The sequence below is a fragment of the Lithobates pipiens genome, unplaced genomic scaffold (genome assembly GCF_037356315.1).
Source record: "Lithobates pipiens isolate NorthernLeopardFrog02 unplaced genomic scaffold, aLitPip1_a1.2 Scaffold_8, whole genome shotgun sequence".
Lineage (NCBI taxonomy): Eukaryota > Metazoa > Chordata > Amphibia > Anura > Ranidae > Lithobates > Lithobates pipiens.
Genome location: NW_027507903.1, coordinates 309,446,646 through 309,470,401, shown reverse-complemented (window position 1 = coordinate 309,470,401; position 23,756 = coordinate 309,446,646). Strand labels below are relative to the sequence as shown.

Sequence of the window (23,756 nt, the reverse complement as noted above, 5' to 3'; positions counted from 1 at the left end):
TATATTCGGTAAGCCTACATCTGTTCAAAGTGGTGGTATTGGAACAAGGGCGTTTGCACATCTTAATACTGAGGATTGGAGGGCATATCTTCCTTTTTTCATTGCACCAAGGGGGACTCTGATCGCTCTTTTGAGAAAGGACTTTATTGAGCTTAATGAGTGACACTTATTTTCTTTCCTGTTCCTAATGGTCATTATGGCTATTATATGGTTACAGCAATACCCATTGTAGCTCTGAGTTTTGTACAAATGTGTATGAATTATTTAAGGCAGTGATATTTTAATGCTAGTTCACACCAGACGCAGTTCCTTGTGCTTTTTTTCTGCACTAAAATTGCATGCACAGTGTTTTCCAGGTATTCCAACGGCTCTAGTTCACATCATGTAGTCAGTTTCCGCTGCAGAAACTAACTGGGATCTGACTGCATGGTTTTAACTAGAGCCATTGGAATACATGGAAAACAATGTGCATGCATTTTTAGTGCAGAAAAAAGCACACAAAACTGCACGGAACTGCGTCTGGTGTGAACTGACCCTTATACAGGCATACCCCACTTTTAAGTACACAATGGGGTTTATTTAATAAAGCTGTAAAATGCAAAATCAGGCTCACTTCTGCATAGAAACCAATGAGCTTCTAACCCCAGCTTGTTCAATTAAGCTTTGGTGATAAAACTTGGAAGCTCATTGGTTTCTATGCAGAAGTGAGCCTGATTTTGCACTTTCCAGCTTTAGTAAATAAACTCCATTGTGTACTTAAAAGTGGGGTATGCCTGTACATGATTAAAGTGGTTGTATACCCTTTTTTGTAACTTTTACCTACAGGAAAGCCTATAATAAGGCTTACCTGTAGGTAAAAAAAATATCTCCTAAACCTGTACGGTTTAGGAGATATTCCCCTCGGTATGCGCCGCTGACTGCAGCGGCGCATGCGCACGAGGGGATTCTCGGCCTGAAAATCCGGCAGTGGCCGGCGGCCGGAAAGAAATCTCCCGCGCGCAAGCGCGGGAGTGACGATATCGCGGCTCCGGCCACTCACAGCGCCGGAGCCGCGATACCCGGAAGAAACGCTGAGGGAGCATGTCAGCTCCCTCGGCGTGGATCGTGCCAGATGTCGGGGCCTCGTTCTAAGGTAAGTATTTTATAATGAGCTAGTATGCGGTGCATACTAGCTCATTATGCCTTTTGCTTTGCAGGTTTTAAAAAAAAAAAAAAAAAAAAAATAGCGGGTTTACTACCGCTTTAAATAATCACAAATCATGGGAAAATAAATGCATTCTACAACCTGTGTCCAACAAGATACTTACTCAAGTCATAATAAAGCAAATTGATTTCCAAATCATTATCTTGCTTTCTTTTGCTTCATCTTGAAGTTTTTGACTTTTTAATATCTGTTTTAATTAGTATTTCTTAAAGAAAATAAGTGCACGCTTTTCGCTGTGATTTCATCATTGACATCTGCACAGAATTCCTTTCTAACAGTGGGTGGGTCACCAGGTCACTGTGGCTCGTGGAGAGGCTGTGTGCTGTATGTCTGCCCTGATAATTATAGCAATGCCTTGAGTGATTGACCATGCTCTGAGACACATACTCTGCGATGACTTCAGAGGTCTACAATGTGTCTGTTAGGATGAAGGAGGCACATCCTGGCAGAAGACTAGGGCTTTTGTTCTTACTTTGTCCCTACTAACCCTTCCAAAGCTACTTTCTCCATGTAGTTGCCTTTTTTGTTTTTTGGATTTACAACTACAAACTATAAGCTACTAGATGCAGTCACCGTGAACTCATGGCATTTGGTCGTACACTGGCCATGCATATAAGGATATTATCTTCAATGGGCATACCCATAAGAATAGCCTAGCAGAACTTTCAACATAACCTGCTGCAAGAGGTAAAAAAGAGCTGTGCTTCTGATAACCACTCTGCCTGTCTGATTACAGGGGACATTAAGAAATAACTAGAAATTCATAATAGGAAATTAGCATTTACACCCTCTGCTGTAATGACCTTGCACAGGCCACAATTGAAATGCATCATTGGAAAGATTGGTGTCAGTGCAGCTAACCCCCAAAGCTTATCTGTTTGCTGCCAACTAAAAATCCTGCCAAGAATCTCTTGCAAGCAGAGTAGCACTATTTGTCTCCGACAAAACTCACCAAGTAGTATTTTTGTTCTGCTTGCATTCAGTGCCCAGACTCCCTTAGTACTAGTGGGCCCACGTTTTCTGCATTAGAGCTTCTATCACTCACAACATCAACGGTCACCTCTAATCTACCTTTTACATGATGCTGTGTTCCCATATAGCACAGAGGCAGCTACAGCGAGGGCAGTTGGACACTGGAGTAGTCTACAAATAGAAATTAGTTTTTTAGTAGGTTCAGCTTTTCCTGAATAGGCACCTGTGCAGTGTCCTGAATAATAAAACGGTGGGTATTCAGTGTAAGAGCCAGTGATTCACATTAAATTTGGATAGACAATCTTGGCTCTATCCCTGCCCCTAAGTATCGATGTAGTGACCAACATGTGTGATGGTACAGCTTCCTTTCTGTCAGTTTGAGACCAAGTGAACTCAAGCTACAAATTTAAAATGATGAGCAGTGTTGTATGGACCAGTAATCAAGGCTGTAATCAATGGAAAGAATTTTTTTTTTTTTTTTTTTTTTTTAAATATAAATTTTATTAAGTTAACTCCGGTAGGGAATACCCCACAATACAGGCAGTAAAAAGACAAAAAACAAGTAGAGCCCTCAGTACAGAAAGCAATATAGTATCAAGAGCGTGTAGTCACTCAAACAGTGCAGTGAACCAGATACAATAAGACAACAGGGTATATAGGAGAGCATTGCTTTCGCAGAAAGTAAAAACAGTGAACCTGCGAGCTCCATGAAATGCTACAGGAGTGGGGTATAATTTCTGAGCCTCCTCCGACTAACCACAGGGAGGAAACTCAGAGTTACCGGAGATGGATAGGGGTAAGAGTAGGAGGGCGGGAATGAGGGGTGGAGAAGAAGAGGTGGGGGAGGGGGAAGGAGATAAGGGACAGAAAAGAATAAAGAATAGAACGACAGACATGGCGGTGGATCGGGTCATCCGTTCCGTAAATGGGACCAAGGGAGGATCACGACTTTAGCAGGGATTGGCCTTCCACGGAGAAGATAAACAAGCACCAGTTATCCCATGTTTTTTTATAAGTCTCTTGTTTGTGCTGTGCAGTAAGGATGAGGTCTTCTAATTTCCGTATGTCCTCCACCTTCCGCAACCAATGCGCCACTGTTGGTGGGGCACTGTGCTTCCAGTATAAGGGAATACATGCCTTAGCTGCATTGAGGAGGTGACACATAAGGGATTTCCTGTATTTTTTAAGGGGAACCACTGATAGAAAGCGGCATCATCCGGGATGGGGTAGGCCGCGAACTGCTGAGATATACGACGGACCTCCACCCAGAATGACTGCAGTCTGGAGCAGGACCAGAACACGTGGAACAGAGTACCCTTCTCCTCATTACAGCGCCAGCACCGATCTGAGGACGAAGGGTAGCACTTGCTCAGCCTGGAGGGCGTTAGGTACCAACGGGTAAGGATTTTAAAGTTGGTTTCCTGCATCTTGGTACAAAGAGAAGATTTGAGGGCTAGAGTGATAATACGGTTTGTTTGGAGCGGTGAGAATTCACGGTCCAGTGAATTTTTTATTTTTTTTTATTCTACTACCTACAGTTACTATCCATAGCTGTCCTGATCCATCTTTTGTCAAGAAAACTCAATGAATAGGGACTAATAGATAATTATCAAAAAGTCAACTCAAGTTAGAATCAACTCCATGGCATCTCACAGATACATTTATTATCTAGTTATTTACCATTTGTAAATAGTCAGTACCCATGTACAGTAAAGTATTCAGTAGAATGTAAGACACTTATGCCGCATACACACGACCGGTTTTCCCGTCGGAATAAAGGTTTTTCCGACAGAGTTCCACTGAAACTGTCTTGCATACACACGATCACACCAAAGTCCAATCATCAAGAACGCGGTGACGTACAACACGTAGGACGGGACTAGAAAAAGGAAGTTCAATAGCCAGTAGCCAATAGCCTCCGTCTCCTACTTACTTCAGAGCATACGGAATTTTTGGTCCGTCGGAACAGCATACAGACGAGCGGTTTTCCCAATAGGAATTGGTTCAGTCGGAAATATTTAAAACATGTTATATTTCTAGGTCCGTCAGAATTAAAAAAAAAAAAAAAAGGCTTACACACAGTCGAAATATATGATGAAAAGCTTCCATCGGACCTTTTCTGTCGAACATTCCGCTCATGTGTGCGCGGCATTAGGCGCTTTTCACACAAACAGCCGTGTTTACCACCTCCCTGAAAAGCGATCTCCATTTTTCTTTTTCTTTTTACTGCCGAACAGCAATTTCGCATTGCAAGACCCATGTCTTGACTGCAAGCCCAAGCATTTGACTCCCAGTTGAGGCACCATACCATTACTTTACATGGGAAAGTTTGAAAGGCGGTGCCGCTTGTTAAATTCAGTGCGTTGCGTAAAAGTTGCTGCACCACAATCAAAAGCAATGTGTCACCTGAGCAGCACCATGTCTGCCTATAGTTTGGGGATGGGAGGAGGTAAAAACAGACCAACTGCCAGTTTTAACTATACCCCGGCACCTCCCCCCTTCCTGCCGCTAGCCATGTGAAAGGAGCATTAAAGCTATTAAAGCTAGCCATTTTTTATGAATGAAAATAACTGAACTGATTGCGATATCCACACATTCAAGGTGGATGGGGGAATTCTCCACGCTGTGCTATTGTATTCTGATAGTGGGGAGACTTTCAGCCATTGCTTGCATGCGCTGATTAAGCAGCTAAATTTCAACACAGGGATTTGAACAGAAGTCGATAAGTAGATCAACTTCAATTCCACTGCAGACGTGGATTCAAATTTGGCTGATCCCTGCTGAACTGGCCAAATTTTGATCTATGTATAGCCAGTTTAAGTTTCCTTTTGAACTGAAATGAGATTCCTGTGCCTCTGTGTCTCACCTTTCACCCTTTCTCACCTTCAAGAATGTGATATCATTGTGTTTAGGATCATAATGTTTACATACACACTAATGACATTATTCCTTGGTCACTAGAAGCACTGCTGACACAGGGAAACCTCGGGTGACCCTTACTATAGCTTCTGGATCAATGGTAGTTTTAAAAAGCTTTTGTATGCTCTCTAGGGATGTGTAGACCTTTCCTGTGCATCAAAAAAAGCTGTAATTCCATTTCTTGCAAGGTTTTCTACAATACTAAGAATTATACCTCTGTTTAAACCCAACTCTGACCAAAAATATTTTTCTGTGTTGTGGTTAGATTTATATTTTCAGTATTGTTTGTGTCCATTCGGAGGTGATCTACCCTCAGTTCCTGGGTAGTTCCTGGCAACGGTTTTCAACCAAACATTTAGGAAAGTTACTATAGCTAGGTTTTTTACAGTTCTTCTGTGTGGGACTGCAGCACCTTGTTCTGTGATTCTGTGCATCCTTCACTACATAAAGCTACATAGGCATTGTTCAAAACCAGGGGAAAGCCATTGAGAACTGCCAGCTGCACAAGAGTTTACATGAATAATTTTTAGGCGCGATTGCATGGTACTATACAAAGAATACAGAAATATATTTGTTAGATTTTACACTGCGTAATTATGTTACAGAAAACATCTTCACAATAGTTTTCCTCTTAACTATCAAATGGGAAATCCGGCTGGTATTTGTATCATGTTATTTTTAGCTTTAGGGTGTCCCCTTTCCTGAGAAATGTACCGCTATAGCTCTAACTGCTTCCTGCACATAGGACTGAAGGAGCAACAGGGACTATTGTTAAACAGCTGTTAGAACACACACATCACACAAAACAAGAGCCACAAGCCGGAACGCTGCCTGAGCTGTTATTGGCTTCTACACTTCTCAACCCAGGCCAAGAGGCAATAGCATGAGCAATGTGGCCAAGAAACAATCTAGAGCGTTGGTCAGCTTGATACAGAAATCATTAAATCTGAGGTCAACACCTTACATAACAATTCCTGTTGACATGGACTATTCATTTAATCCTTTATATAACTATTATTATTCTACTGCTGAATACACAGGTCCAGTCACATGAATCCTGGCCCCATTTTAAGTGGCACTGCAACAAAGTCAAAATGTACCTGCATTATAGCAAAAAATCATGCAGGTGCTTTTGTTTTGTGTTGCGGTGCTTCAAATTGATTGGTTATTGATTGGCATTGGAGCAAGAAGAAAGGTTTAAAAGCAGTAATGTGTCAAATGTATTGCACTTTACCAATTTTCAGCTATGGTGGCTGCATTTGTTTTCTATTTGGGCTGGTGATCCAACCAGTAAGTCTGTTACTTTTCTACTTCCTTTAAAAAAACTCAACTAAACCCACTAATTTAATGATTCTTCAAAATGTTCTATTCAAGGCATACCCTGAATGACAATTGAATCCTACTGTTCTTATGTCAGCTCTCAACCAAACTGTCAAGCCGTCAAATGACTGGTGTCATAACTGATCCAATGTGCAGCATCATGGCAACTGCAAATCAAACAGAAGTCAAACTGGCAGCTTTCTTGGCTGTAAAGGACAAAAAAGTTTCTGCTTTAAAAGCCTGGGTTGTCTAGCGAAAGTGGCAGTTATGAGGGCTGAGACAAACCATTTAAAGTGGAAGTAAACCCTGATGCTTTGACATGCATGGCTAAAGCGTTGATTTACGTTACTCCAAGTCTGATACATTTTTTGCATAGCTTGGACTAATGTAACCATGCCTGGCCGATACCCCTGAAAGCTGGAAATCGCCGATGTGGTCAATACTACTGCAGTGATCTTCTCATGCTTCTGGGTTCTGTCTTGAGTGGCCAGCCTGATGCATTGTGAACACAGGTGGTTGGCCATTCAGCAGAGGCACAATTCAGAGAATGTTTTTCATATTCTAAATGAATGCAAAGTATTCTCTGATTGGGCAAGATGGAAAGGTGGGTGGTCACGTCACTGTAGTAATGATTTCCAGCTTCCAGGGGCATCAGCCAGATATGGTATATTCATAGTTACAATGGTCCAAGCTATGTAGGTATGTTCAATACCTGGAATTCCCCTTGAAGCTATATTAATAACAAAATCAATTGTTTAACAAGGAACCTTTTGTGTGGACTGTGCACCCACATGACCACGTTTGCAGTGAGAAAATTATACCAAAATTTAACTGGATGTCCTTCTGATTTGCAACACATCTAGGTGCTTTGGATCAAATGAATGAATTGGGTCACTTAAAGAGGAACTTTACTTCCCCCTGTTTTTTTTTTCAATCTCTTTTTACCTGTTTTACAGGGTTTTCTTCATACTCCCCTTCCCTCCAAATTGCTTTGCTGTGGTCTGCTGCTCTTTTGCCACAAGCTGACCATCCACCCTTCCTACATCATTGGGAGTCTGCTGTCTCTCTTGCAGGTTTTTGCAGTCGGCTCTCTATGATGCACCGCCAGTTGGAGGAGCAGGACACCTCATTCTGTCCCAGGCAAGAATGCAGACAGGGGCCAGGCTGAATTTAAAAAAAAAAAAAATGTAAACGCGCGTCTCTGAAACCCCCTGGATGTCTCTCTCTCATAGATGCCAGGACAAGAAGAGACGCCAGAGCCAACTTGTGAGAATTCCAAAGAGCTGAGACTGCCTGTTTCTGTTCTATTTCACCTCTCACACATTTTCCATTTAAAGGATAGCTACTTTCAGGGCCTTTGGGCCTACCTCCCCTTTCCAGATGCATGCTTACCTAAGTAAGGGGCAATGACTCACAGCAATCTTGGGAACCTCTGTCTGAAATCTTCTTTCCTCTGCAGTTGACACAGAAGAGGGCTTCAAGTCTGATTTTAAAGATTTCTGTGGGTTTTGGTCACCCGTGTCAGTTGAGTATGCATCTGGGGTAAGATTGGTGTTGGACCAAAGGGATTACTAAAACAGTTATCTTTTAAAGGGAACCCTTCATTTGCCAATTTAGGGTGTTACCTGAGCTGTCCCGTGTATAGCAATTGCATATGAATGCATAAGGTTGGGTGAGCCGTTGTTCTGCCAAAAACTGTCCCCCCATCGGATAGTGTCCCCCCCGGAGCACAAGGAGACTCCGAAAGTCTCAGAAGATGAGTCCAGGTTGAAGCCCCACCATCCAAGTGCAACCACTTCTTGTTTTTATGTGTGGCTACCTTTTTTTTTTTTTTTTTTTAGACTTTATAATAAATGGACTCCAGGCATATAACTTTGAATCCTGACAAGTATAAAGTGGAGTAACTGTGACAACCAATTTGGGGTCAATTCTGATTTGTGATTGGTTGCTGCCTTTTATACGATGAGCTTCTGAAGCCATTTTTTTATTATGAAAATAGATTTTGCTGCACAATAAAAAAATCTTTTTGGCAAATAGGCATTGTTTACTTTTTAATGCATATGTGGCAGAGCCATTCATAAAGATCGTAAAACATGATTTCTGTGATTCATCACAAAACAAGATTTGTTCTAGGATGGGTAGATGTCTCGTCATCCCATTGTTCTTGTGGTACATCTTCCCATGCATGCTTCTACTTAATCTTCTGGTATCATTATAAGATAGTATGGCCTGCTCTATGGCACTGCAACCTGCAAGCTATTTTATCTTCATGCTCAGGGGTCTGGCTATCTGTGCCTATTAATCTGCTCCTCTGCAAACAAAGCACTTCAAAGGCAGTATGTTTTCCCTGCAGAGTAATCCGATCTTACAGTAAAGCAAGTGAACTCCACGCCAGCAGGAAATGTTTAATCCATCCAGTGACTGCTGTGGCCCCATGCTGCTGCTTAAACTCCATTCCACTATGGTGCTCCTCCATGCTCGCAACACTGTGCCATATTGTTACTTTTTCTGTGCAGCAAGGGTGATGATTGGAAAATCTCAGTAATCTTTTTTGCATATGGTACAGGTTCACGCCAAATCCCTTTGAACATGAAACCTACACAGTGTCACTAGCTTTGATAATGTATATCTTCTTGGCAGGGAGATATTGAACTAGTTGGGCAAGTTTGCTTTTGCTTAGTGCAATAAACCATGTTGTTTTAAAAGTAGCTCTTATCACTGTCTGTACTGACCACATTGGTGAAATGCCTAGGATACAGTGGAATCTTTACCCTTTTTGTAACAAGTTTACAAAGCAAAATGCAGTTATTAAAAAAAATGTAACCACTTCTTCCAGACCAGGCTTTTTCTGACTATATATATATATATATATATATATATATATATATATATATATATATATATATATATATATATATATATTATTTTTATTTATTTATTTTAAAGAAGAGGCACCCTAGAGAATAAATTGGTGGGTTTTGCAATGTCACATAGTATTTGCGTGGCAGTTTTTCAAATGCAATTTTTTGAAAAGACACTTTTTTTTTTAATTTTAATGCAAAAAACACCCTATGTTTTTATAACATATAAAAGATGATATGCTGAGTAAATATATATCTATAATACCCCAAATCCATCCTCTGCTCTTTAAAAGCATTTGATCCCACAAAGATTGGTGTTTTTGAAAGCTTTTGATTTTTGAAAATGGCACTGTTGACATCCGTGTAAACCCCGAAGTGATGTCAGGTCATCTCTTCCGGGTTACCATAGCCAATCAGAGTTGATCTGGCCTTTGTTCAGCGCTCTGATCAGCTGACCGAAGTGCTGGTTGGTTGCCCAGGAGCCCGAGAAAGCTGTGGAAGGTGGGGGGGGGGGGGATTATACGTGTAGTTGGCTGCTAGTTGGCAATCGTCGACTCTACAAAATTGTACCGGAGGAAAGCTGCAGGTATCTTCTCGGTATAACCACTTGAAGTCCAGCGACATATGGGTGTGTCGCTGGTCAATAAGTGGTTATTCTGACTACAAGAAACTAATGAAATCTGTTTGCTGTGGGTAATGTCAACTTACAACGCTTTATGCTACATTAAATAATATACCAGTTCAGGCAGCCAGCTTCTGGATCAGTTGCTTTGCTATTCTTTAACACTGAAATTACTGTCATAGGACACGTATTGATGACAACTGAGAAGGGGCTTCCTCTCGCTTTTGGTTAAATTTCCAATCGCTGCCTTTAGTGTTTCTGGGGCAGAAAGTCCAAAGAGAGAAAGAAAACAAAAAAAAAAAAAAAAACCTCAAAGATTTTCCAACCTAAAGGTCAGCAACATTTTCAGTTCAAGTGTAATGTTGGCCATACATTATATGCAAAATTGTCCGAAATTCAGTCATTTAGACAGTTCATTTGTTTTTCGGCCAGTGAATGGGCACAAAATCAATAATCGTTGAGCCTCTTTGAGCCCAAAAAAGGGACACGTTTGGAAATTTTCTGCTGAATAAACGATAAATTGAAAGGTTAATGTGTTTCCCGTCTGAACTCTCTGCACTAGGTATGTGTATAAAAACTATAAAAAAAAATGCATTAATTTATGTCCACTGAATGATTTATCAGTCATTACATGATGGCACTATTGTTTGCACTCACGGCCGAATGTTTGTTTTTTTTAAAAATGGGTTTGGCCGATTTTTCGTATAGTGTATAACCAGCATAATTTTCATTAACGCTATCCAATAGTTTGTTTTCAATTTTTGCACTCATGTAACATGTTATGAGGTCTCTGTGGACAGATTCTCCTACCTGAGCTGTGGATCCCTGCAGCTCCTCCAGAGTTACCATGGGCCTCTTGTCTGCTTCTCTGATTAATGCTCTTCTTGCCCGGCCTGCCCGTTTAGATGGACGGCTGTCTTGGTAGGTTTGCAGTTGTGCCATACTCTTACCATTTTCGGATGATGGATTAAGCAGTGCTCCGTGAGATGTGCAAAGCTTGGGATATTTTTTTTATAACCTAACCTTGCTTTGAACTTCTCCACAACTTTATCTGAGGGCTTCACAGAACAGCTGTTTTTACAATATACTGAGATTAAATTACACACATTTACTAATTAGGTGACTTCTGAAAGCAATTGGTTCCACTAGATTTTAGTTAGTGGTATCAGATTGAAGGGGGCTGAATACAAAAGCACACCACGCTTTTCATACATTTATTTGTAAAAAATTTTGAAAACCATTTCACAATTATGTGCCACTTTGTGTTGGTCTATCACATAAAATCACAATAAAATGCATTTGTTTTTGGCTGTAACATGACAAAATGTGGAAATTTTCAAGGGGGCATGAATACTTTTTAAAGGAACTGTAAATATCCCAATAATGACTGTGTTTTGGCACCTTTTAGTTAGTTCGAAGATTTGCCTTGGCTGGCGGGTTTTAAAGCAATAACCATGTGCTTGGGTTGACAGACTGGCTGCCACGAACTTCCCTTTTCCTCTTACAATCATTCTTCCTCTTTTGGAGGGAGGGTGGAAACCTTTTCATTGATAAATCCTATGTGTCACTCAGAGTCTAGAGTAAATTTTGGCGATTCTCCTTGATGAAATGTGCTGAGTTCTGCTACAGTCACTGTTTCACTTGGCTGGCAGAAGCTGGAAGGAAACAGAAGTTCTGCATAGATAGATATACATTAGCTGATGTGTTTACAGCCAGGGGAGGCAGGAAGGGCAGCGATCATAAGGTGGGGGTGAAATGTTCATTTACATCCAGCACAGTAGCAAATGTGCAAAGAGACTCCGATTGGGTCATCCAGAATTATGTCACCAATGTTCAGGCAAACAGCAAGATTGACATAAATAATCAGGCATGTGCAGGTATGTTCCAATTATTATAAAAGGAGGAAGTAAGAATCTAAACTGTAATATCTTTTTTAGTTCACTAGGAGTGGTTGGTAAATTAAATTGCAAAAAAAATAAATATGCTGGCTTAAGCTGCCCATAGACGGCTCGAATCTCAGCCAGTTCAGCAGGAACTGGACAAGATTCAAACCATGTATGGGTAGGCTGAATGTACCTAAGTTGATCTATCAACTTGGGTACAACCAGCATGCCGGATTTTACATGCAATTAAGCCTAGAAGCTGTTATAGCCACTAGCAATAATCGCTGACCCGGCAGGTGGGATTCCCGCATCAACACTGTCTGTGTTGATGGGGGAATTAAGTGATTTTCTTTCCTGCAACCCTTGGTTGCAGGACAACAAATCTCTCCATCTATGGATGGCCTTAAAGTGTATTTTTCAACACAGCTGGCATCATGTCTGACTATATACAGCTTTCTTAAGCCAACACATTTTTTGTGAATCTGTTGCAAAGTTTCTTACCTGGAGATTTTGCTAGTAATGCCGCGTACACACGATCAAACAATCGGGTGGAAAAGTCCAGCAAACTCAAGTCCGCCGGACAATCCCCCCGTGTGTAGCCTCCGGCATACTTTTTGGACCCGAAAGTACGGCGGACTTAGAAAGTAGTTTTGCACTCCAATCTTCCCGCCGGACTGGCATTTTGGCGGACAATCCGGCCGTGCGTATGCCAGTCCGCTGTACTTTTGAAATGAACAGACTTTTCCCGCCCGGAGAAAAGTCCGCTCATTCGAGCGGGTCTCCAGGTAGGCGGGGCCCGCGAAGGAGACGTCGCTGGCCCCGCCACCTGGTATGGACTTAAAGGGGAACCCCAACGCCGGAAAAAAAACGGCGTGGGGGTCCCCCCAGGTCCACAACAGACCCTTGTCCGAGCACGCTACCCGGCCGGCCAGGAAAGGGGGGGACGAGCGAGCGCCCCCCCTCTTGAGCCGTACCAGGCCGCGTGCCCTCAACATGGGGGGTGCCTATATAAGTCACCGCGTGCCCGGTCCCCGTCATTGTGAGCGGAGGACTCGACGAGGCAACATCTGAAGAAGAAGAACAGAAGGCGGCGGTGACAGCGGCGACAGAAGACCGGGCCACCGCCTGTAAAAGAGCTAGAAGAAGGCGAGGTGGCCCGGCAGAAGAACCGAAGAGGGGGACAAGACCCCCAAAGTCGGAAGAAGAGGCCGCGGCGAGGAAGAAAGCCGGGCTCCTCCGCTAGTAAAAGAGCTACAAGAAGATAGCGGAGGAGTCCGGCGAGAAGACCCCCGAAGACGGAAGACCCCCGGAGCTGTGCAATAAACTATTTTATCTTGTGTGTTGTGTTTTTTTTATACTTTATTTTACAGGTCAATGGGTAGGGGTACATTGTACCCCATACTCCTTCACATAGGGTGGGGGGCCGGTATCCGGGGGCCCCCTTATTAAAGAGGGCTCCCGGATTCCGATAAGCCCCTCGCCCGCAGACCCCTACAACCAACGGCCAGGGTTGTCGGGAAGAGGCCCTTGTCCTCATCAACATGGGGACAAGGTGCTTTGGGGTGGGGGGGGCGCGCGCCCCCCCCCTTCCCCAAGGCACCCCCCATGTTGAGGGCACGCGGCCTGGTACGGCTCAGGAGGGGGGGCTCGCTCGTCCCCCCTTTCCTGGCTGGCCGGGTAGCGTGCTCGGACAAGGGTCTGATGTGGACCCCCACGCCAATTTTTTTCGGCGTTGGGGTTCCCCTTTAAGTCCATGCCAGGTGGCGGGGCCAGCGACGTCTCCTTCGCGGGCCCCGCCTACCTGGAGACCCGCTCGAAATGAGCGGATTTTTCTCCGGGCGGGAAAAGTCCGCTCATTTCAAAAGTACGGCGGACTGGCACACACACGGCCGGATTGTCCGCCGAAATGCCAGTCCGGCGGGAAGATTGAAGTGCAAAACTACTTTCTAAGTCCGGCGTACTTTCGGGTCAAAAAAGTATGCCGGAGGCTACACACGGGGGAATTGTCCGGCGGACTTCAGTTTGCCGGACTTTTCCACCCGCTTGTTTGATCGTGTGTACGCGGCACAACTGGCAGCTGATGGCACATATATGACAGACTGACAGCACTGTTGTTAATTGTGAAGCTCTGGCTTGGTGTTGTCTGCCTTCAATGGGTAATGCTGTTACTGGCAGGATATCCAGAAAAAAAAACTGCAAGAGTCATAGACAAAAAAAAATAGTTTAAGCCATAAGACATGATGCTAAACATACTGAAAAATTGATTTTGGGTTTGCATACCCTTTAGTCAGTCAGGCAGCACATAAGGCAATGATAATGAGAAAAGTACACCGATCCATAGTAATGATCATAGATTATTTCAGACAGGTTACTATGGTTTACTTTCTCTTGTTCTTCATCAATGATCTTTGTACCAGCTTACTAGTGATAATGTCCATAGTAACAGAGCAAATTGGCATAAATAAATGTATATGTAGGTTGATTTTAGGAAAAATAATTTTGAGATGAATGTTGTATTTCATAATTCAGAACTACTTTCAAAGTTGTAATGATCTTTTTTGTATAACTGTAGAAGATTGTAAAACAGTGCCACCTGTATGGTTTATCATAGCATTGTATTCCAAAAAGAATACTAAACATAATGCAAGTTTCCAGGGTTATGAAAGATTCAGAATATACACTCTTAAATAATTTGAGTTGTGCAACTTTTCTTATAAAATATTTGCCTTTGTCTCCTTTATTGAGCTTTATTACTGTGAATAAGTCTGACAAGGATGAGAGGTTTCCTGAAGTTTGACAGTTTTTACTTGACGCATAATATAATGCTGTGAAGCAATGCATAGGACAGGCCTAAGTGTAAGGCTTCAGGTATCCCCCCGTAACGCAAGCTGAAGTTGCACACTCCGAGTTCAGCTGGTCATACACAAGAAGGTTAGGTTGAGCAAGAGAATCGATACAGTAGACTCCTCCTTTCATGCTAAACAGTGTAGATGGAGGCATCTTCCACTGCTGGCTATTGCACTTTGACATCTGGAGCGTGCGGCTGTCAGAATTCCCGAAGAATGGCTGCAGTCATGGTTCAGACAACTTTTCTCCTTCTGGCAACTTCGAACAGCAGTTTGTTGTAGTAGTGGTGTCAGATGGGCCAACCACAGCTCTAATTTGGCTGATTCACAGCTGGCAGCTCATGGGCAGCTTAAAACCCAAGCACACATGGGCCGAATGCCAGGTGACATCGGCTGGTTCAATAAAAAACTGTCTGACAGTTGGCCTGTATGTATGGCAGACATTTCGACAGAAGCCGCCGTTCGACTGGTTTCTGTCAGGTGAGCATACTGGAAAACCAGCAGCCGACTAGCTCCCGAACAGAGATCTCAGCCAATGGCAGAAAGTACTGACCATAGTGTTCTGGTGGGGGCTGTCAGAACACAGTCGCTCAGTGGAAGAAATCACTGTACTAACATCAGATTGCTAGTACAGTGGCTCCGACCTGAGTGGACATTTTTTTTCCGTTCAATCCGCTGGGTTGAATTTAAAATGTATACTAGGCTTAAGGCTCAGTAAGTCAACTTTAGATCTCTCACAAGTAAGACGTTAAATGATTAAATCATTTTAAGTTTCAGTGTATGATATAGTAATAAAAATACTAATAAGAATAAAAATGTGTAATAACAATAAAATGATTGAATACAGAACTAATTTAAGACCGGATTTTCAAAATCATCCTCTTAAGAGTCATGACTCTCATTAGCTGCAGTCCAAAAATAAAAACATTTACCTCATTCTATTCAGTAATTAGTTTTTTCTTCAGTCTGTTCCTTTTTTAAGGTTTGGATTATCAAACAACAGTAGTGTCTTAATATGACTGCTACATAAAATTGGGATGTTTCTTTGCAGATTTTTCAAATCAGCAAGAGGTGGAGGTTTGAAGTCCAAGTTCTATATCTGCATTCTTCTTACCCAATGGCTATGACCTGGCTTCAGTCGGTGGAATGGCATGGTCCTTGGGAAGCAGTACATTACTCCAAGGATACAGCATTTTCTATTTTTACATGAAAGGCCAAACCTTTGTACCATGGGGTTCACCAACACTAACTTTCCTTTTTTTTGTTGTGTCTGATCTTTGTTCACACATTTGCCTGCTGTGATCTGCTCAGTGCTTACTTCAAACACACATATGAACGGTCTAACATTTTCTCTAGAGCACGTTTTTTTTTGGGCCACATGTGGCCCTCACACCTTTTTAACTGAACCAGGCTTCAAGCTATGTTCCTTTGCATTCCTTGGATAATTTTCCAGATGGATACTTCTTAAAATAGTTTGAGAAACCCTTTTTAGGGATGTAATATAAGTTGCAGTTATTGTCAGCTTTTCCTATTCTTGGGTAGGTGTACCCTCGAGTAGACAGAACGTTGACCCTGCAATTTGCTCTGTCAAAATTAGGTTCTTTGAGATTGATATGCCTGCTCTATTGGATCTAGTGATCTCTACCAGTTGTGTGCAATGTGGAGTGATATTTGGGTTTCCTTGATTTGCCTATAGGAAGCTGATGTGGTATTTTGGACTTCATTTTGAAATCAAATCCTTTTGCCCCTCCTTACTCCTTAATTGTCCCTCATTTACATTTGACGTATAGCACTCTCTAACAAATGTATTAAAGCATCAAATATTTTTTTATTACACTTCTCCTTTTATCTAGCCTGTCAATTATTGTGTTGAAAAATCAGTATAGAGGAAAAGTAATAGTAAAACATACTTCTGAGTTTAACCAGTCTTTATTTTTTATGTATTTATTCTTTATGGTCTCCATAACTAGGGCTGTATGTTTTAACATGTACTCAGTGCAAGAATGTGTCCCTCTTTCCCATTTCAAAAATGTGAGTGCTATACCAATACTTTGACAGTGTACATTGGAAGGCATACAGTATGCAATGGTTCTCCTGTTTGTCAAAGGTGGGAAAATGTCTTTAGGTGATTTGGGTAGGTTTAAAAGGTGTCCATACCCTAGTTGGGCAGCATATTTGGTCATTTTACTTCAAATAATGACTTCAGATAAAAGATTAAAGAAAACCTGTTATGAACAAAACCTAGTGTCTTCAAATGCTGAATTGTGTTTCTGAAAACACTAAATGCTGGCTGTCATGCTGACCCACTGGCTTCAATGCCTTCAATTGCTTGGTAGAAGCATGCAAAAAAAAGACTTCAATCTATATCAAACTTTCTTTAATCCACATACTTGTTCTGGGTACGTGATTTACTATAGCCTGGCCACTAACATTTTAATTAGTTCAGCAAAGGCATCCCCTAGATTTCTCTCCTAACAGGTTTACTTAATGACACTTTTGTCCCGTACACACGATAGGACTTTCCAACACCAAAACCCTGGATTTTTGTTCGAAGGTTGTTGGCTCCAACTTGTCTTGCATACAAACGGTCACACAAATGTTGGCCAACAATTACGAACGTGGTGATGTACAAGACGTATGGCGAGACGATAAAAAGGAAGTTCAATAGTCATGTGATATCTCCATTACGAATGCTAGTTTTACAAGACTGAGCGCTTCCGGCTCCTACTTGATTCCGAGCATGTGTGGACTTTTGTACAAAGTTTTGAGAACCTGATAGCCAACATTTGTTGGCAGAAAGTCTGACAACAAACGTTCGATGGAGCATACACACAGTCAGACTTTCAGCCAACAAGCTCACATCCAACATTTCCACATTGGAAAATACGACCGTGTGTACGTGGCATTCCTCTTAATGACATTCATTCATCTTTTTAGTATAAGCATAAAAAAATAAAAATAAATTAAGGTGTCTATTAATATACACTTATTGCATGAATGTCAGAAACATTCATGCAAACTGAGCAAAACTTTTCCATATGACCAGTGGCCAAAATGCGGTATAGTGTTTTGAAAAACTTCAGAGAGAATATACTGCATTTTGGCTACTAGAGGGAGCTGATGATACGGGCATTCATCTATTAGAAAAAAACAATAAGAGAAAGTTTAGTTGAGCTTGTCGGAACACACCTGGCATTTGGCCAACAAATGTCTAACAGACTTCTCTATAGGGATCTATAAAATTTAGTACCAAGTTATCATTTTTTATTTATATTTTCTTAAAAAAAGAATAATAATGCAGGCTCGTTCTTAATAATGGGCCTGCATTGCGTCTCCATTATATAATTTTTTTATTTTTTTTACTATTTTATTTGTTTATTGTAGAAAATGACCTAGCTATTTATTGAAAGTAAAAACTGCTGAAAGCACAAAGGCAGTCTGGGTGCCAGAGATTGTTGCAGAAATGAATGAGCTCACATGATCCGCACAGTGAGAAAGGGAGATGGCATATTCACAGCATTCACAGAAAGAAAAATGAAAGAAAGAATGCTTGTGAGATGGACAATCATGAGAAGTCTGTGAGGAAGTCTAGATAGCAGAAAATAAAAGAGGGAATGGTGTGGGAAGGAAAAAGGTTTTCAGCACAGGGATCTGTCCAGGTGCTGGCCCCCTGTTCATTGGCGCCTCTCACTTTGCCTGTTGACTCTTTTTGGCCCTAATCCTTTTTTTTCCCAGGATTGTTTGCTGGAGCTGCTGTGATCCCAAGCTCTGTTTGTATAGCAGGAGTGTCATCTGTTGCTTATCACTTCCCAGCCCTGCTAAATGCTGAGGTGTGAAGATTACATGAAACTTGTCACTTCCAGGTGACTAAGTACACCACCCACCAGTCACAGTTCACTATACTTTAATATGATTTCAGGGTAAACGGAGACGATCATGACGCAACTAATATGATTTCTTTAGGATTGGATAACTACGTAGATGTCTTTGAATAGTTCACCATCAATGCATAGATCAAAATTCGGCTGGCTCACCAGGGACCAGCCAAATTTCAATCCATGTATGGGCACCCCCAATTGAGAAAAACCTGACAGGCTAGTTGTACAGAAGTTGATAGGTAGATTGACTTCTGTACAACTAGCCTGTAGGGTTTTTCTCAATTGATCAGTGCCATCAGCTACAGCCAGCAGCACGGATCATTGTATTCTGACAGCGGGGAAGGCTCCCTGCTATCAGAACTCATTAGCACAGTGAAGAGGATTCCCCCATCCATGCATTCAATGGTTCAATGAAAAAAAAATGTTGAATGTATGGGCTGCCTTAGTATGCAGTATGCATCCTGGGAACATTGCATGCACAGATGATTTTGTTACATCATAAAGAAAGAAAGAGAAGGAATCCATTGAGCGAATTCATGACTTGCTGGTTGGAATTCAAACCAAACATTCTTCAATTTGAAAATTGAAGGAGCCTGGTGGCAAATGTGTTGATTGAATGGTGGCTGCATCTAATTGGATGTTGTGTTACAGGTTTTGCTGTTATTTTTTGCACGGCAGAATTTGCACGATTCTGCCCGTGGTTTCAGATATGCAAAGTCTGAGCGGGGCCTAAAGGAGATATAGACGGCAAAAACAAAAAAACCCAACAGGTGTACTAAAACCTCTTCACTCTATCCAAAACAAAAAAAAAAGCTTTGCCTTTCGATATACTTTAACCCCTTCGAACCGAGCACCTCCTGGCCCTTTAAGAGTTCTAAAAGCCGTAAGGAGACATGTGACTGCTGTGATTGGCTGTTACATGCACGCATCACCGCTGTCACAACAACTGATCCTCGCTGCCTAATGCACTGGGAGCGTACGTGGAGCATGCTCCCATGGTAAGTTGTTTTAAAACGGCAGCATATATGCACCCGCTCAGTGTTAAAGTGGAGTTCCATTGATTTTTGAGATATTAAAAGTCAGCAGCTACAAAAAGTATAGCTGCTGACTTTTAATAAGCAGCCACTCACCTGTCCCACGGTCCAGTAATGCGGTCGCCCGAAGCCTCCATTCTCTCCCCTCCTCTTTGCGGCACTGACATTGTGAGTGTGGGCGCCCGGCTGTGACAGTTTTTACTTTCTGCTATAAAACATACACAATAAAAAAAAATCAAATTTCTTCATCAATTTAGGCCAATATGTATTCTTGGGTAAAAAAAAAATCCCAATAAGTGTATATTGATTGGTTTGCACAAAAGTTATAGCATCTACAAATATATTTTCAATATATTTATGGAACTTTCATTTTATCTTTATTTTTTTTACTATTAATGGCGGCGATCAGTGACGTATAGACTGCGATATTTTGGCGGTCAATCTGACAATAACTGACACTGTGTGTTTGTGTATGTGTGTATATGTATGTGTGTGTATGTGTATATATATATATATATATATATATATATATATATATATATATATATATATATATATATATATATATATATATATATATATATATACACGTAAGTGATCCTGTGCACAGCAGCCGCCCTGTAGCAGTATATCTGCTATAGGGCGGTCAGCAAGTGGTTAACACTGACTGGGGTGCTTACATTGATCAGCTTACTAACGTCCACATGGAAGAAAACCATCGGGCCTTCAGAAAAAAACTCAAGACCCACCTCTTCTAAAGAACATGAAGCACAGGACGGATCAAGCGCCTTGAAGCAATTTAGTTTGCATTTGTAGCGCTATACAAATCATTCATTCATTCAGCTTTTATTTATTTATATAAACCTTTATCCCAAAAGGGAAGGCTGTAACAAGCGTTTATTTTTTCCATAAAGAAATTTTTTTGCACTCAAGGCGCTCAAAAAGAATTGACAAGTACCATAACAACATAATATGAAGTGTAACAAGGATATAGCATAATAAATATGTGTCTGAAATAAAAAGCAAAATCTGCTAACTGATGACGTTTTAGCTGGAATTTGGCTTCAGCTTATTGGTGTATCTGCTGGTACATCTAATACCCCCCCCCCCCCTCCAGATTTACAATGCTGCTGTCCAAATATACCCCCTTTGCCCCTTCATTTTTTAGCTAGACCATTTGGGCAGAGGCTGGTCATTAGGCTGGCTTCTTTTGAGCAGAGGTACACATGTTCCATAAGTCAGCTGGTTCCTGCTGAACCAGCTTGACAATACACACCTTTGTTGTAGTTCTCAGACTTCCATTACTCTGCTCAGCTGCTATTGCTATCCATACCTTGTATGATGTTGTGTAAACTTTGTTCGTCCTCTAATACCGTCTTCTCTTCCTTCCTGCAACATTCCACAAGAAGGTGCAAATAGCCATGTCAGAAAGAGGATATTAGACACTTCCTTAGCTAATTCATTATAAATGGTTTTAGTTGTTATACCAAACACAACATAGATATCCTAAACTGGACAAACATTTCATGATTCATTGCTCCATCGTATATATATATGTACAGCAAGGCAAAATTCTACAAAAGTCAAGGCAGCCAGGATTTTAATGTAAAATACTTTTCTTAACTTCTTAAAGTGGTTGTAAACCTCAGTCATGGAATCTGAGCAAAACATGTATATCTGTAATGTTTAAGTTTTTTCACTCTGGTGCTTCGTTCCTCTGTTATCAACATCACTTATGAGTTTTCTTGACACATGAAATAAATTTGTGTCAGGAGGGGGGGGGGGGGGGGGGGGGGAGAGCTCACAAAGGAGCTTGTCTATTTGCGACACAGTTCTGTTATGTGGAGGCGGTTGTGCCTTTCCTCCAATAAGCTCTCACACACTGTAACTCTAGCCTCTCCACCCCCTCCTGTGTGCTCCTGACAGATAAAGAACGATTTTTAGCAGGAGCTGCCCTTTTTAAAGGGGTGTAGGTATGAGAAGACTGCAGATAAACAAGTAAAACCTATGTAGGAGGATTTGTTTCATCTCTGTATTGTCTGAGGCTGTTCTCTTCACTGGGTAAAGGATAAGTACAGCCAAAGCTCGTTTGCACTCCTGTGACCCTTTTTCAGGAGAGAGTGGGCTAACGTCACAGGCTCAGGCAAGATCATGACAATGAAGTCAGGATCCACCCACATGCCTGCACTGGCACCCTCCACAGCCCAGAGCTCTAGTAAGCACAGGGGGGCAGAACAGACAATAGTGACTGACAGTCACCAGCTCTCTTCTCAGGGAACTCTGAGAACCGAGCGATTCATCAGTGTTTAATCACTCGGGTCTCAGAGGCAGCAGGGGACAGATGCAGCATCGGACCAATGCTGCATCCACCTAGGTAAGTATGATTCTGAAAAAGAGGAATTAGCACACCTGTTAGGTTTGTATTGCTGTCTGTGCCCAGGTCAGGGAGATTCACCCTGTCTATTTGTCCTGTTTACCCTTAAGAGATAAGGGGATATCTTCCAATAGGGACACTAGTTCTTCTGACAACCTAGGATTTCCTCACTTGGGGAGATTTTCCCTCACTTCTCTTTTGGGACAGGAAGTGAAGGGAGATTTCCTCAATAGGACACAGATGTAAAATAAATAAATAAATAAAATCTGAGGAGTCATAACCCTTTCTTACTATGCTACGATACACCATAAGATAAGTCTCAGCTGCTGGAATCCCAACTCTCTACAGGAGGCTCCCCAGGGAAGACCTACAAATGAAAATAACTGCAACATTTTCAAAGTGCAGCACAAAACTGGACCTCTGAGAAACTATAGACTTGTTTACAGGTTATAAACATTATTGGCTGAATCAGAGGATTTTATGTCTGTGTCCTACAGGCACCCAAAATCTCTTCTCTGATTTTAGATGAGAATGACTGATTATATGTGATTAGCAGGGATGGGCGAGCCATTTTCGCCCGAGCATAATTTCGGGCCAAACTTTATATGTTCGGTCGTTCGGTTGTTTTTTATTTTCCTTGTATATCCCCCTCGGATCTACAGTGACTTTACTTCCCAGTGCACTTTTAGTGCACTTTGAAGTGTACTTGCAGTGCAAAGTGGATTTGCCTTAAGTAAATAACTCCCATAGTGTCGGTAATCTTGACATTAGTGTATAGCTAGAGTAGGGACAGTTCAGATGGCGTCAGTGTAGTGATGGTTGAATTTGATTGTGATACTGCGAGTTTAACGCCATTTAATTCTCTGTGCGTTACTGCCAGTTTAACGCATATAGTTCTATGTGCGTTACTGCCAGTTTAACGCCATATAGTTTGGCGCATTATATTGCAGCATATTATAGTGTATCCGTGGAGTGTGTCTGTGTAGTGTGAGTACTCAAATTAAAGTGCTCTAAACACCTCTTTACATTGATTAAAATGCATCTACGTACAGATTTCAACTTCTTCTTTTACGTTTGCTTATAAGCATCACCCCCTCCCTCCCAATAATGTCTGGGAGGACAACAAGTAGAGGTAGACGTTCCCTTGTCACTGTAAGGTGGCCAGCAACAAATGTGTCCACAGGCAAAGGTGGAAGTGGTGGTCAGTCCTCAGGCAGGACATCATTTCCTCTGTTTTAGTGAGTTTGCCTGTGCTATCCAGCCATAGCATGCAGAGGAGGTGATGGACTGACTAAACCTTCCTCATCCTCCTCATCCTCTGTCACGCAAGCAGAGACAAGTGTGCAGTCCCTGCAGTTGCCAGAGTGGATAAACCTGCCTCCTTGTACACATTTCTTCCTGCCATAGCCCCAACATCAGCTACTGAGGAGTCAGCTGAGTTATTTGACCACAGCATTAGCCACTTGCTCCTTGATGATGCCCAGCCATTGCTGGATTCAGATGTTGGTTCTGAGGTTGAGGATGACGGGAACATGAGCCTAGAGAGAGGGAGGAACACCGGTAGACAAATTGGCATTCATGTTCCCCATGCCGCAGCATATTGCCAAGTTGTCTCCAGTGGTAATGATGAAGATGATGGAGATGGTGAGGTCACTGATGCGATTTGGGTGCCAGAGCAGAGGAGGAAACTGAAGGTGAGGTGGCACAAACCCAAGGAGGCTGGCATTAAGAAAGAGTAGAGAGCAGCCACCCTATTCCATCACATTCTGCAGCTGTTATCTCCCGGCCCACTCCCCAAAGCTCAGCTGTCTTGGCCTTTTTCAGCACATCTGCAGCAGATCAG

General features: G+C 42.0%; 1 protein-coding gene and 1 non-coding gene across 3 annotated transcripts in view; both read left to right on the top strand.

Annotated features, from left to right (window-relative positions):
• The window catches only part of AFAP1L1 (actin filament associated protein 1 like 1), a 113,455-nt gene that overhangs the window by 46,475 nt on the left and 43,224 nt on the right, over positions 1-23,756 (top strand). The gene's annotated exons all lie outside the window — the stretch shown is intronic.
• Positions 7,609-7,741, top strand: LOC143965197 (small nucleolar RNA SNORA14). The gene has a single exon (XR_013271580.1). It is a non-coding gene; the product is annotated as a small nucleolar RNA SNORA14 (small nucleolar RNA).